The sequence below is a fragment of the Vigna angularis genome, chromosome 1, assembly GCF_016808095.1.
Source record: "Vigna angularis cultivar LongXiaoDou No.4 chromosome 1, ASM1680809v1, whole genome shotgun sequence".
Lineage (NCBI taxonomy): Eukaryota > Viridiplantae > Streptophyta > Magnoliopsida > Fabales > Fabaceae > Vigna > Vigna angularis.
The window spans coordinates 59,136,599-59,149,934 of record NC_068970.1 but is presented as its reverse complement, the minus strand read 5'-3'; positions in this window follow the sequence as shown (position 1 = coordinate 59,149,934).

Here is a 13,336-nt window from a genome sequence, read left to right as displayed (position 1 = left end):
AGATCTGCAGTACACCACCTCTAGCTTCTTTTTGCTGACTTGCTCTCTGATAAAATGAAATCGAGTCTCAATATGTTTGCTCCTACCATGTGATGTAGGATGCTTAGTCAGGTCAATGGCTGACTTGTTGTCAACAAGCAGTCTGACCTTCCCTATCCCTTCAAACTTAAGCTCCTTCATCAGTGAGTCAAGCCAGGCTGCTTGACAAGTGGCTTCACATGCCGCAATGTACTCTACTTCACATGAAGACAGAGCTACAACAGGTTCCTTTGTAGAGCTCCAGGAGATAGGTGCCCCATCAACGTAGAACACATACCTTGCTGTACTCTTCCTGTCACCCTTGTCCCCACACCAATCAGAGTCAGAGTAAGCAATTACTCTTACCTCTCCTCCTGATCCATACTTAGGCAGTCAAATTCCATACTTAGTGGTACCTTTTAGATACCTTAGGATCCTCTTTATAGCATTCAGATGAGACACTCTGGGATTTTGCATGAATCTGCTGACCAAACCCACACTATAGCTAATATCAGGTCTTGTATTGCACAAGTACCTTAGGCTCCCAACCATTCTTCTATACTCAGTAGGGTCAACAGCTTCTTCTTCAGGATCTTTCTCGAGTTTTATGCCAACCTCTGCTGGAGTAATAGCAGAGTTGCATTGATCCATGTTAAACTTAGTTAACATGTCTATAATGTATCTAGACTGATGCATCATCATACCTGTATCAGTTGTAGTGAACTCAATCCCAAGAAAGTAACTAAGTTTACCCAAGTCACTCATCTCAAACTCTTGTAGCATCTGGGCTTTGAACTTGTTAATTCTCTCATCACTGCTGCCCGTAACCAACATATCATCTACATACAGGCACACAATTACCATATCCTTCCTTTCATTCTTCTCATAACACTGAACATATACTCCATGTTCAGACACACATTTTTCAAAGCCAATGCTTCCCATGAATCCATCTATCTTTTGGTTCCAAGCCCTTGGAGCTTGCTTAAGCCCATATAAGGTTTTCTTTAACTTGTATACCTTGTCAATGTGCCTCTTGACTTCAAAACCTTGAGGTTGAACCACATAGACTTCCTCTTCCAGGTCTCCATTTAAAAAAACAGACTTTACATCTAATTGATGTAAAGCCCAGTTGTTCTGTACAGCCATTGAAACAACCAGTCTTACTGTCTCCAATCTGGCCACAGGTGCAAACACCTCTCCGTAATCAATTCCAGCTTTCTGCAGAAACCCTTTTGCCACTAAGTTGGCTTTGTATCTAGTCACAACCCCTTGTGGATTTATTTTAGACTTATAAATCCATTTTAGAGCTATGGGTCTCTTATTAGGAGGTAATTCAGTCAGTTCCCAAGTCTGATTTTTCACAATTGACCCAATTTCCTCCTGCATAGCCATGTTCCATCTCTCATCCTTCACTGCCTGCTCAAAATTAACAGGTTCAGCTTCTGCTATTAAGGCAAAGTGAACAAAGTTGCCTTCTGATGAGATTGTTGCATCATATGCTAGGTCATAGTCTCTCAAATGGGTTGGCAATTGAGTAACCCGAGAAGACCTCCTAACACTCTCCTCCCTCCTGCATGCTTCTGATTCTGCTGTAGGTTCACTCTCCAACTCAATGGTTGGGTTCTCTTTTTCTTTAACTTCCCACTGTCATTCTCCAGTTTCATCAACTTTCACATCCCTGCTGACTAAAGCAGTACCTGTTACAGGATCATACAATTTGTATCCTCCTGTAACATGATACCCAATCATCACTAATGGAATTCCTCTATCATCCAGCTTTTTCCTCAACTGTTCTGGAACATGCTTGTAGCATAGGGACCCAAACACTTTCAGATGCTTCACATCTGGTTTCACTCCTGACCAAGCTTCCTCTGGTGTGACATCATTAAGTCTCTTTGTTGGAGACAAATTTAATACATAAGTGGCTGTCAACACAGCCTCACCCCATAAGAAACTAGGTAGCCCCTTGCTTTTCAACATGCACCTTACCATGTTTAGAATTGTTCTATTTTTCCTCTCTGTTGCCCCATTGTGTTGAGGCGTGTAGGGAGGAGTAACCTCATGAACAATTCCTTCTTTTCCACAATAATCTCTGAAATCAGTGGAGATATATTCTCCTCCTCCATCTGTTCTTAGTGTCTTCAATTTGTTCCCACTCTGCCTTTCAACCATACTTTTGAACTGCTGAAAATGTTGCAGCACTTCCCCTTTTCTCTTTAAGAGATAAACCCAACATTTTCTGGTCCAGTCATCTAAAAATAGTAGAAAGTACCTGCTGCCACCAGGTGTCTCTACTTGCATAGGGCCACAAACATCCGAGTACACCACTCCTATTTTCTCTGCAGATTTCTAGGGTAAAAACCTTTGAAAACTGCCACGGGTCTGCTTGCATTGGACACATTCCCTGCAAACAATTCTTGGAATGTCCACCTTTGATAAGCCAGTCACCAAATTCTTCTGACTTAGCATTGATAGATCTTTAAAATTCAAATGTCCAAATCTGAGATGCCACAGCCACTCATTTTCCTCTTCTGCTACAGTAAAACAGTGATGGTTTACTGCCTCCATCACCAATTTAAACGTTCTGTTCTGGGAAAGTTCAGCCTGTATCACCTCTTTTCCCTCTTGGTTGAAGATGCTTAGGCCATTGTTTTCCATCTTCATCACATAGCCCTTTTGAAGTAGTTGTCCAAGACTAAGTAAATTAGTCTTTAACCCAGGTACATACAATACCTCTTCAATGACCACTTCTCTACCATCTTCACCCCTCAAAGCTACTCTGCCAGAGCATTCTGCCTCCAAACTGCTGTTATCAGCAAATTTGATCTTTCTATTCTTCACTCTCTGCACTCTCACAAACCAGTCTTTTCTCCCAGTCATGTGAGTTGAGCAGCCAGAGTCAAGATACCACATAGTGCTTTCTGGTTGCTTCTCATCATCATAGGCCATCAAAATTACTGCCTCTGATTCTGATTCTTCTTGGACCAGATTAGCCCTTAGGTTTATTCTTGGCCCCTTCACCTTTCCAGCACTCCTTTGCATAGTGCCCCAGCTTCTGGCAGTTATAGCATTTCACCTTTTTCTTATCAAACTTCCATTCTCCATCAGCATTCTTTGTTTTCTTCTCTTTTCCAGATTTAGTGAACTCTTCTCCTTGCTGATCCAGAGAATCTTTTCCTTTCTTTCCTCCTTTTTCGCCTTTCTTGAAACCCTTTTTACCTCTCCATTGTGATCTGGCCTGCAGGGCCTGCTCCTGACATTGCTTGCGTTCAATGAGACGTAACTCATGAGCCTCCAGTGAATGCAGCAACTCCTCACTGTCAATATCCTCTCTTCTCCGGGTTTCTTCAATAGCAGTCACCACATAGTCAAATCTGGGAGTTAGGGTTCTCAGAACTTTATCTACTATGTACTCATTTGTTACCTTTTCACCACAAGCTCTCATTTTATTCACTAACTCCTGGACCTTATCAAAATACTCAGCCACGGTTTCACTTTCTTCCATGATCAGAGTTTCAAATTTCCTCCTTAAAGCTTGCAATTTAACCTTTGCATTTCTGTCTCCATCACCGTAGGTTTTCATCAGCATTCCCCAAATCTCCTTTGCAGTGGCTGCATTAGAGATTTTGTTGAAAATTTTCTGACTTACACATTGATACATCAAGAACCTGGCCTTGTTGTCCAGTTTCTCCAGCATCTTGTGTTCTTTCTTCTGTTCTTGGGTTGCCTTTTCACTCAACACAGGCACTCCTTCTTCAATGATTTCCAACACATCTTGAAAACCAAACACAGCCCACATCTTAATCCGCCAATCTGCAAAATGCTTGCCATCAAACACAGGTAGTGACCCCTGAATCCCTCCTATTCCATCCATCCTTTCTTGCTACACTCTTTCTGAATCTTTGATCTATACCCAGTCAAAGAAACCTCCTTTTCTGCAGTTCTGGATACACACACCTTCAGAATACAGTACTCACTTTACCACACACCTTAGGACAGCAACATATGCTCTTGATACCATATTAGAATAAAAGGGCAAAAAGGACAATTCTCACACTCAGATATTACTTTCACTTTAATACGTATTATAGCACGTGCTTAGTGAGAGAAGTGAGATGAGAGGCGAGAATTAGAGAGAGAAAAGGCTTGCAAGGGTCTGCTAGGGTTTCGACCCTTTGTGGAGATCACCACCACCACACACGGCGGAGCACCACCACTCAGAGTTCCAGACCGATCAAAAGAAGGCAAATACTCTCAGGTATTCTGAATAAAACTCAAACTGTATATTATTAACTGAAAATTGCAAGTTACAAAGTATTTATACAAATGCACACACAGTAACAGAATACACTTCTGTTTTTGTTTATTTCCAACATACAGAACAATAAGTGTCTCTTTGTAGCATTTGTTTTCTCCCTTTAAAATTATTTTAAATTTATTAGAAAAAATATTATCAAAACAATTAGAATGTTTAGATGTTAATATGTGTTACGAATTTAATAGGAAGTTTCATATTAAATAAAAATGAATAGAATGAATAATATTTAAAAGAAAAAAAAAACATATATGATAATCAATATCAAACCGAACAATAATTAAGTCTTCAATTATATAAGGAGTGATCAACGTATTCAGTCAATCATATAATAAATTTGGTTATCATTTAGATCACATTAATTTCAATATTAATTAATTTAAAGATAAAATATGATTATCTGTATTTTGGTTGTGATTAGACTAGCGTGAAAGAGGTATAACATGATTAATCTATAAACATATGTTTGAAATAAGGAGATAGATAATTTGTATTAATTGTATCATTAATTTTAAGTTAATTTTTGTATTAGAATACTTTTCAAAAAGTTTGAATGATGATACTTAAACTTGAGGACAACATTGATACTTTGGAGGATTCGGAGTTTAAATGGTTGACTTTCACCCATACTTGAAATAGTGTATTTATTATATTAAAATTTTAAATTAAAAATGATGTTCTAATTTTTTATATGATTAATTTTAAATTTATTCGGTATCTCCTTGAAAAAGAACGTGGTAAATATTATACACTTACACTCCTACATTTTTTTAGCAACATCAAGCAATCCACACTAAATTAGTAATAAACTTAATGTTAGTTAATATTATCAATAATGATGTGATAAACAAATACATTATTAGTAAGAGTGAGTGGAATCAATAGTAGGGAAAAGAAAACAAGAAATTTTAGCAGCATCGAAAGGCAACAAAAGATGATGAAGGTATGAACAGGGTTTGGTGGAGTTATGAGAAATTTAGAATGGGAAGTTGCAGAATCTGAAACGAAGAATTCGAGAATATTCTTTGTATACCCTTTTAGTTTAATGGTTTGAAGTTGTCTCCTGCGATTTGTTTGGTCAGTGGAAAAGGAGATTCTGACTGAGCTTACGCAATATCAAAAAGTACGTTCTTACAAAAAAATCCATGACCTGAAAGTTACAGCACACACTTCAGATTATCGGAACTCTTAATTAAATATAATTGCTTACGCAATTGAACCAAACAAGTCAAATATGGTGTAACTTAACTTTTACCGATTTAAATTTTCTGTTGTTCGATGTTTATTGTTATATGAAAAGAAAGTGATAAAAAAAACTTTGATTGTAACAACATTAAATGAAAAGTTAAATTAGACATCATTAAAACGTCAAAATCACACGTTAATATCAATAAAAGAAGTTGTGTGATTAAACCTTTTGCCACAAAAAATAAATTCTAGCACATATTTATGCATAAATTTGGTCACATAAGATTTTTACACTAATTTTTTGTCAGTTAAATTAACTACAAATTGAGACAATTATGGCATTTATAAAGAATGAGAAAGAGAAGTAAGATGGTTAGGGTAGTGATGATGTAACATGGGTAAAAGGACACGACAAGATCCTTAGCCCTATAAGCCAATTCAATTATTCATGTGCATGCGAATATTCTCCCTTTCAATGGGTCATGTTTCTTTAAATTATAATGGATCAATAGATGTTTAATTATAGAAATTTGTGATTTTTCTTCCAATAACATTTCTTATTTGCTTGTTGCCACACTTGATTTTTAATATTTCATACATTAGCCAAGCCATCATCTATCACTGATTTCATCATTTTCTATTCAAGCATTGTTAATTTCTTAACTTTGATGTTGGTTGTGGTACCAAACAGTGCCCACAAAAATAATTAAGTTTGTTCTTTTTATAAGTAAGAATGAAAATGATATATATATATATATATATATATATATATATATATATATATATATATATATATATATATATATATATATATATATATATATATAATATGATGAGTTTTATTAAAGATGAATTATGGACCCAATTAATCTCTAAGAATAGACCAGAAGTTGGAATCGAGTTTTGTGAATGTAAGCAATGAATAAATCGTTATGTCAACATAACCACATATAGTCTATGAATTGAGTTGTAAAATATCAAGAATCAACGTTCAAAAGTTAATTAAAACTAAAATTTCGGTCGAGATATTTGCAAATCTAATTTTATTATGTTATTGTTTTTGTAGTTTTTAAATCACTATCTTTATAATAGTTGATAAAGCTTTTAATCTTTCTCATATTTATTTTTATTATTATTTTTTGTAATTGAATTATTGGAAGAATAAAAACAATTTATAATTATTTTATCTATAAAAAGTGTTAATTATCACTATCAATAGACGAAATTGATTTTATTCTGTAGTTATATATTTTGGATCAAGGTTCTAATTATTTTTTGACTGACAAAGAAAATCACTTTTTTACCGGAAAATATATATATATATATATATATATATATATATATATATATATATATTCTTAAAAAATTGAGAGGTAAAGAAAAAAATCTTTCATCCCTATTATCTTCCATTAGAGGTTATACTTTAGTTTATATCATTATATTTTTTAGACATATAATATGAATTTTATAATATTAAACATATATAAGATTATGTATTTTTGCTCTTGAATAGAAGCTATAAGAGTTCTTTGTATATATTTGTCCCAAAATAGTCTTTAAAAAGAAAGTGACAAATACAAAGGTGTTAAATTAGTTCATTATCTTTTATAATAGTCTATCGCATACCAAAACTTGTTTTTTTTACTTATAATTAGATAAAAAAAATGGATTGGATTGAACTAATTTAAAAACATAATTAAATTTTGTGAGTGTAGCTCAATCATGCCGCGAATCAAACGGATAAGCACATGCATTATTTACCTTCTAAAACAATAAAAAAAATCAATATATAATATAGAGAGAAAACTAATGACACTAATCTCAATGTACTACGAACCAACCAACAAAACAGATAAAAAGGAATATTTATCTGTCATTCAATGTGTCATTTGTAATAAAATATGAAGTTCCAACTTACACTTAAATTCCAATACCAACCACCCTAATTTGAGTGAAAGTTGAGTAGCACTAAAATAAGATTGAGTTTAAATTATTACAACCTAAAATGGAAGAGTAGATTCAACATTTTTAAAAGTTTGAAACGAATTTCTAAAATTAAACCCTACATAAGATGGTGAGAAATTCTTTTTTAAAATTTAAAATGAAAACATAATTAAATAAAAATGAATTAATAAAACCATTAATATTTTCAATTTTATCATTTTCTTTCATCTTCTCCATTTATATAGTCTTTTTTTTAAGGTTATGTTCATTTTTAATAATGTACTATTTGAATAGATGGGAAACAAGTACTTAAGTGTTCATTTCCATTTATTTGAAAGGATGCACGTCATTATTATCCACATCATCCCTCACGATAAAAGTCCAATCACTAAGGTTTACTGTGTCGCTACTATGTCGGTCACTCGTACCCGAAGACTTTGGGAAGATTAAGCTCATCCTCTTTGGCAGCGGTGTCAATGCAAATCTCCCTAACTATATGGGTGCCCCTTTTCCTTATGGTCTCCTCCTAACCCTAGTCCATAATCAAACCTTTATTAGTAGTTATTATAACGCTATTTACAAATGCTAAGCTCTACTTGGACGATCCCGATGACTTGAGCAATGACAAGGATGTAGAGGCGTCATCAACATATCTCTTATCCTCTCAACCAGAGAAGCCTTCTGAAGAGATGTCAATGACATACATTATTACCTTGAGAGTGGAAAGAATTTGAAATCGAGTGGTGCAAAGATGAATGCACGAACAAAAATGAAAAAAAATTCTAGAAAACCTAGGGAACATGTGGTACTCTCAAAGCCATCATATCTCGAACCAATCGACAACAAAGGACACATGATGTTTCACATTTGGTGTCAGCATTGATAGTGGTTCGTGAGGCGACACATATATTCATTGCAAACGGGCATATTTTCAAGGACGAGTCGAGCGAAAGTAAACCCTTTTTTCGCTTATGGGCTTTATCCAAGCTTAAGGCTTGAGAGACCTATGTATTATATGTACCAAACATACCATATTGATCAAAATAACATAATCCATCGTTAAACATAGAAGAGACTATTGAGTCTCGATAAAAGTAAACTAATCATCTAATTAATTTAAGTAAGTCAGTAATCATGCTTAAACGGAATTGGACTGTAATTAGGTCGACCCTAATGAAAAACTTATGAAGAAAACTATAAATATAAGTCAAATGTACATTTGTTGAAACTTTTTACTATGCATTTATCACAATATTGATTGTTTAACCAATCAAATCTAAATTGACTTTAATATCAGAACACATTTTACAAGTATCTACAAAAAAAAAAAGACAACAGTGAAGCATATCACTAAAAAGATATTTTAAAATTTTGACTCTAAAAGTAAAATTTTAAACCTAAAATTAATACAACGATAAGATGATTTAAAATTATGAAATTAAAATATTAAATACTAATAGATGGTTGCATTTATTATTTGTTGAATAGATAAAATGTGACATGTTGAATGTTATTAGTAGCCTAATAAGAACAAAGAGTTTTAGTTGTGGATGTTTCATCATGCACCTTTAACCTTTTTAAGCTGCATAATGTCTCGAAATACTCTCTAACTAATGATGTTGTTATCCATTAATTTTTAATTGTTGAGGAATTATGTGCATTGAATGAAGTATTGAAACCCTACACCCCTTCTCCTATTACCATACATCCCCATTTCATTTCATCTATTAAGAACCCTAACCCTGCACCTTATACGAAACATGCACCCCATTTGTTTTATAAATATTTAATTTTATTAGTTATTTAATTATTATATTAGTTTATAATTATTTTTTAATTTATGTATGAATTTGTATGAATTTATAATTTAATTAGATAATTTTTAATTGTTAAAAGAATAATTATATGAATTTATTAAAGTTAATAAAAATATTTTTAAAAAAATAAAAATAAAAAATGTGTATCAGATAAAAAAAATATATCAAATCTGGATATCTGATTCTCCGAATATTCGATAAAGAGATAATTGGATATCTAAATTCGATTCTCTCCCATTTAGATTTCTATACTCGATGCTTGCTATGCTGATATCCAAATGCTTCTTTCATATCCTATGTTTGTGATGATATCCCATGTATATTCTTCATATTGATGCATGTTGCTTCATATCTATGCATCAATTAAATTGTTTCATAACTAATTTATATTAATTAATAACATTTAGGTTTGTTTTATAAATAATTAAATAAAACCAGCAGCATTGTTAACTTAATTTTTATAATTATTTAATTTTGTTAATATAAAAAATGAACTTTAAATGTTTAATTTTTATAATATCAAAAATGCATATAGTTATTTAAATATTTTTAAAATTTATTATATTATTTATAAATGTATAAGTTTTTGTATTAGTTTATCATTTTATAATTTTTTGTATAATTTTATAATTTTTTAATATAATTAATTCAAATATTAATATAAATAATAAACTATTTCAAATAAAACAATTAAATTCAAATAAAAAACAAACTATCAAACAAAACAAAACATAAAATAAAATTAAAAACAAAAAAAATACGCATGAACTCTCCAAACATGATATGTATGTATCAAATGTGAAAAATCGATACAGTCAACATCATATATCGATATCCCATTAAGCTTGTATCGATTTTTTATATATGATGCATGCCTATCGCATAACATGAAAAATAAATATTAAAAATCATGAATCAATCTTTGAGCAGCAAAAAAATGGAGGAAGAAGAGGAAGCTCCTGTGTGTCTCGATGTGCCTATGTGTGAGTGTCTCGATGTGCCTATGTGTGATTGGGAAAGAGACCAAAGAGAAGGAGAAACTGAAATGCCAAAAGGAGAAGCTGTTAGTATGTGCAAAAGAGATCAAAGAACAAGGAAAATTAAAATCTGAGAAGAAGAGGAAGGTGTGTTTATGTACTTGTGCTACGAAAAAAGAAGGTTGTATGCGTGGTGCTTGTGCTGGGAAAGAAAAGAGAAAGGAAATGAGAGCATGTGAGTGCGTTGTGCTGTGTCAGGGAATGTGAGGGAAATCCTTACCCGAAAGAAGAAAACCTTGTGCTTTGTGCTATGTGAGAAAAGAAAGCAAATAAGGGAATGTGGTGTTGTGTTGTGTTAGTTGAGAAAACCAAATTAAGTGCGATACACAAACCAAAAACCTAAAATATCTACAACCAAACTGATGAAAGTGTTAAAGAATCTTTGACTAAATTTTTTCGATTTAAAAAATAAATAAAAAACAATTTTTAATTAGGGGTGAAATAGAAATTTTGTTAAAGTTTAGAGGTGCAAAATAAAAAAGTTGGAGATATAGGATTAAACACCCTTTAGTTTGTTGGTGACTCATTGATCCCATCCCAACCCTTCACCTTGTATCCAATAAAGTAAAATTTTAAACCTAAAACTAATATCTAGGACGATAAAGTGATTTAAGATTACCAAATTAAAATATTAAAGAATAATAGATGGTAGCATTTATTATACGTGGGATAGATAAAACATGACATATTGAATGTTATTAGCAGCCTAATAAGAACAAAGAGTTCTTTCAATAAATAGAAAATGAAAATCATAGAATCAGCCAAAGTAACGGTTCGTAGCCTTCTTTCAAAAACTTTACTCTTAAATATGTAATTGTCACATCATGCACCTTCCTAGAATTTTCGGCATTGTACCTATACTCTTAATTTTCATATAAAAAACAAAAGAAAAAGGAGAATCTGTCTTCATTCTACATGTGCGCAATCAAATAAGCTAAGTTGCCATTATTTTATTTTGTTGTCTCGTAAGCTTGGATGCTTTAAATTTATCTCACTAATTTTTTTAATGAATTCTTGTACTTCCTATATTTTTAACAATTCAGATTACATGTCTTGTAATTTCTGGAAGTTATAGAAATATTTTGAAACTTAAGATAAATAGTTAACTAGTATGTACATTACTGTTTTTAAATTGTGCGCATTTATTTAAATTTCTTATTTTGTCCAATAACAAAAATTTTCATTTTTTCATGGAATTCATCATATGTATTTTAAAAACTTTTTCCTGATTAATTTAAAAAAAAAACTCGAAATACTTAATCAAGGAGATGTAGACACAAAGGACACACGCGTCATAAAATTAAAGCAAAGTAAAAAAGTGAAAAAAAAAATCTAAACAGAGAAAGATTGATGTGAGTATTTTTATACGATTTAATCCTCCTCGAATTTTCATATAATTTCTATCATTAAAGATGTACAAAATATCTTAAAGATGTGTAAGAAAAATTAAAATATATATCGAAACCTATTACATGAGAATAAATAATTTATATATTTTTTAAAATCAATACTTCCTACATACCCAACCCATTCAAACAATTTTGTAAAACACATTTGAATATTTCATTTAGTAGACAATATACACTCTTTCGCCAGATTACCTTAACTTCGTACATGAAGGGTTCATATCCTTTGTTGGGCTTTTTGTTTCTTTTATCAAAGTAGTGTAATGTTTCGTAAATGACTGAATTTTAAAAAAATTATGAATATAGATAAATTGTCACAATGTGATATGATTTTATCGTGAAAAAATCTTATCAATGTGGAATGACTTTAGTTTAAAATATTGTAAGTTAAAATCATACTACATTTGTATGAACTATATCAAAATTGAATTAAAATTGTAGACTTCAACTTAAAAATGTTTTGCACTGTATAATCCTAACATGATTTTTTTTTATAATGAAGTCGAACTAAGGCAGCACAACTTATTGTGATTTTTTTTAAGATTGTCCATTTTGATAAATTAAAAAAATACACTAATTTAATAAAAAACATAATTTGTTATTTATTATAAAATAAGAAGTATTTATATATAAATAATAAAACTTTTGAGAGTGACTTAACATGAAGTTCCATTGACTTTTATGATAGCATTTATTTACAACAATATTTTATTTTAACAAAATTGGTGTATTTTTATTTTATGTAAAATGAAAAGTAAATCAAACTAAGATTATACATAAAAAAACAATATTGATCAAGAATTTAATGTTGGGTAATGTTCATCCTTAAACTTAGGCTTCATTTTTATTTTTATACAAATGTTCTTATATGATTGAAATCACGTAAAAATTCAACAAAAAAACTCTTCTACATTTTATATCCTCCATTTGATATATATGTTTTTCTATGTCTAGGTATCATTAAGTACTTGCAAGTGCAAATATTGTCTAAATCTTAGAAGGGGCATATATGCAAAAAGAAGTAGATGCTCAAGGTGGTAATAAAAGCTATAATGAATATTTAATTAATTATCTCACGAACCATGTTATTTAAATTTAATTTATGAGTTTTTATCTGGTTAGACCAATGATAATATAGTTTGATATGATTTTGAGTAATGTAATTCACTAATTTGGCTGATTCAATATAATCTAATTGAGAATTTTGAAATGGAAAAATGATATAGTCGATAACCAAATTTATATTCTTTATAATAGGTAGTTAATTAAGTTTTAAAAAATAATTATAAAATTTAAATGATAAAATAATAATTTATATAAGCTAGGGTAAAATTAATAATAAAATATATACATAAAAAAAAGTTATAAGGCGTTACAGAAACTAATATTTTATTTTAAAAAATAGTATAGTTGTTTCGAAAAAAAGTTGTTATCAAAATATCAACGGTTATAACAAGATGACAAAAAAAATATCATGATAAATTAAAACCTTTCTTTAACAATTTTTTAACAATAGACTATATATCACTATTTTATTAGTCTACATATTAAAATAGACCAATCATAAGCTACCTCATAGGCTGTTGTCAAAAAATTGTTAAAAAAAAT